The sequence below is a fragment of the Nematolebias whitei genome, chromosome 11 (assembly GCF_014905685.2).
Source record: "Nematolebias whitei isolate Nwh7 chromosome 11, NemWhi1, whole genome shotgun sequence".
Classification (NCBI taxonomy): Eukaryota; Metazoa; Chordata; class Actinopteri; order Cyprinodontiformes; family Rivulidae; genus Nematolebias; species Nematolebias whitei.
This window is the reverse complement of record NC_056508.1, coordinates 4,844,066-4,847,346: the sequence shown is the minus strand read 5'-3', so window position 1 is coordinate 4,847,346 and position 3,281 is coordinate 4,844,066. Positions and strand designations below refer to the sequence as shown.

The following is a 3,281-nucleotide window of genomic DNA, read 5'->3' as shown; positions in this document are numbered from 1 at the left end:
GGACGGGGTGGAGTCACGTGACTACAGACTGGACGGGGTGGAGTCACATGACTACAGACCGCACGTAGCGCAGCGTCTTAAAGGGACATGAGCATAGCTTACTGATACACAGCCAAAAGACAAAACGACTTTTATTTAAAAAAAATTTAAACACAGAATATGCCGACATGGGCAAAATGACATCAATCATTGTTATAAATTTCGGTGTCGGTTAATGTTCGGTATATTGCCCAGCCCTAATGTCACCTTAGCTTTAGCCAGTAGTCTCAGGTGGGATTCAGTGTCGCCTGCTCTGGCCCCTGGAATGCATTCGACTGTGGTTTGAGCTGCAGATGCCATGATTCGGACTATGGAACGAGAGTCTGCTCCTCAGCTGGTGTCTGCTTAAGCACAGAAAACCCATGTGAGAGTTGAACGGGTCGCTGACCGAGGGCTTCGTTTTAGTAATATTTGTTATTTGGACCGTCACCCAGTGGGGCTGAGGCTCAGGGGAGCTAAGTGGAGGAAACTGGTTTGAAACATGGTTTTGAACTGGAGAAGAATCATTTGAAGCATGAATGGATCGGTGTTAGCTGGGGGTTTAATTTTAGCTTTAGGCTTATTTTGGGCCGATATCCCGCGGGCCTGTGGTTCCGGGTTGTTAAGAGGAGGAAACTGATTTGAAATGTGATTTAAAACGGAAGAAAAATCTTTTGAAACATCATTTGAAATGTGATTGAGTCGATAGTGAACCAGGGGACTTAGTTTTAGCATTTGGTTTACCTCGGGCCGTCACACAGCCTGTGTTGTCTGACTGCTAACGCGAGCTAGCATTAGCATCTGTGCAGCCTACGGGCGCCTGACTAGTTAATGGTTTTTCAAAAGCACAGAGTCGAACCTCCAGATCAGACAGCCTGTCCACTAGAACCGACATAACAGAACACTTCATACTAGGGCTGGGTACCTTTCTAAAAAAATCGGTACCGGTGTCGGTACCTTCACTTCGGTGTCGGTTCCTGGACGGTTCTTGTTTTGGTACCAATTTTGTAATTAATATCAATTCTAACAAGAATAAAATTACGTTACACATTACAGTACAAATTGTGAGTTTATTTTTTAACTTTGGTATTTTTCTATTCCAAGCAGTTTTCTTTCATAGAAACAAACAAATAATTTCCAGTTCAAAAGACCAGTTACAAACCAGTGACACGTCAGTGTCTAATGCTCACTGCTACACTGAGGATCTTTTCACTGAACAGTTTTTATTCAGAAACATCAACATGTCTGTTTTCTCTGGACACAAACAAGCTGCTCCTGGCTGATGGTGTCTCCAGCAGTAGAACATGTTCACTCTGAGGCTGTAGATGATGATTGTTGCACACACAGATACCTGGTTGTCAGTTTGACATATTGTCCCTCACATCCCACCAGCAGGTCACTGGATTCACTGAGGTTAGGGTTGATGCAGACTTCTGCACTTCTGTCTCTGCCTGAATCTTCTCTGTGGTTCTCTGGGGTTTAGGGCTCTGATCATCTCCCTAATTGACATGAGAACAAAACATCAACAATAACATGGTTGTGTTATTATTGATCAAAAAACATTATCTAGGCTAAGAGATAAAGGTTTAACTGGTCATCAAAATCCTTTACAGTTTAATTTACCTCCAACATGCAGCTCCACTGTAGAAAAAGGCAGCAAACTTTTAACAACAAAGTTTGTGACTGTCCTGTGCCCCCCCCCCCCCCACCTCGCTTTTCTTTTGTCCTCCTCACATCAGGGTCAGAACCTCCTGTGAGGAGAACATGAACATAAACAGTGAACATTAGTGAACTGTTTAAGCAGCTGACTGGATGGATGAGCAGTTTTAAAAGCTAAGATTTATCTGTTACTATTAATCTTTAGTTAGCTTCTGAGTTTAGCTAGCTACTTAGATAAAATAAATTTACACACCAATGTTAAAGTTAGCGTTACATGGATCATAATTTATTTCACCGCGATGTACGTGTTAAGCTGCAGTTACGCTAACAAACGTAAACTCACCAGCTGAAACTCACAGAGACGTCCTCAGAGTTCTTTGATGAAGAGTCCGGTCGTGGAGATGATGAATCAGGATGTTCAGGCTCTCACAGGCTGACTTTAATGCTGAGAGGAGGAGGGGGGAGGCTAATGAACTCTTCTCTCCTCGCAGAAAATCATGGAGCAACTTTCCGCAGCGTGTGTTGTCGAAGCCGTTCGACAACACACGCTGCACACGTGAACCCGTCTGTGGGCGTCACCAGCACCATAGACATAATTATACATAGATTAGGTACGGCAGCTCTATACAGCTCTGGGTGTAATCTGGGTGTAGTCTGTTTGTCATATGTCTGTGTTTTACCTGCCTGCATGCTGAAACCACGTGACACGTTACAGCCAATACCGAAACTTGACACCGAAAGAAGAGTGACGTTTCAATACATACACCGACCGGTGCAGTTCGGTCGGTGCCATAAAAGAACCTCGGTTCGGTACTCAGCCCTACTTGATACATTATCTTGAAACGAGACAGTATTATAGTTGGCACACGACACATGTAGTGAAGCTGGAAGCCATATTGAGCCAAGGCTAGTAAGAGCCAGCAGATCTCAAAACACTGATAAAAACCAGAAGTCCTGAAAAATAAAGACCACAGTGGAATAAGTTAAAGGTGATCAAATGATGTAGATCTGATGAAGGCAGTCTCTCAGCAGTGATATGCTCTCAGCTTTTGTGTGCGTTGAAGGTTAGCAGCTCACTAGGCCCACCACGTAGCCTCGCCACGATGTAGCACCACGAGACTTGCTCCCCACGAGACTGGGACCCTCCGCTCAAAACAAATAGAAAACAACACAAATCAAGAGGGGCAGAAAAAATGAATAAATAAAACTGTTTAAAACCACTCGCCTGATCTCAGCTTCATGTGAGTTCAATCCGAGTCGATGTGAACCGAATTGATTAGCTAGCTTAGCACACCAGTGCGGATCCTCGCAGCAGCGATTCACGTAACTCAAAACACCTAAAAAGAAAAAAACACAAAACAAGAACCAGCAAAGGAAAACTTGCAAAATTGTCAGTGTATCAAATACCCAGTATTTATTTTCCCCTGTGTGTGTGTGTGTGTGTGTGTGTCCTTTTTTATGCTACTTTGTGAGGCCCATTTTTCCAACTTATACTGCATTGTGGGGACCAACTACTCCTTATGGGGCCCAAAGCCCGGGCCCCATAAGAAGAAGTCTCGTTGGTGGGTTAGGGGCTAGGTTTAGGACTAAGGTGTGAATTGAGG

The 3,281-nt window shown here is 44.0% G+C and overlaps 1 protein-coding gene across 1 annotated transcript in view; it reads left to right on the top strand.

Annotated features, from left to right (window-relative positions):
• Window positions 1-3,281, top strand: part of nckap5l (NCK-associated protein 5-like) — a gene marked incomplete in the record, with an annotated part of 51,663 nt that overhangs the window by 46,481 nt on the left and 1,901 nt on the right.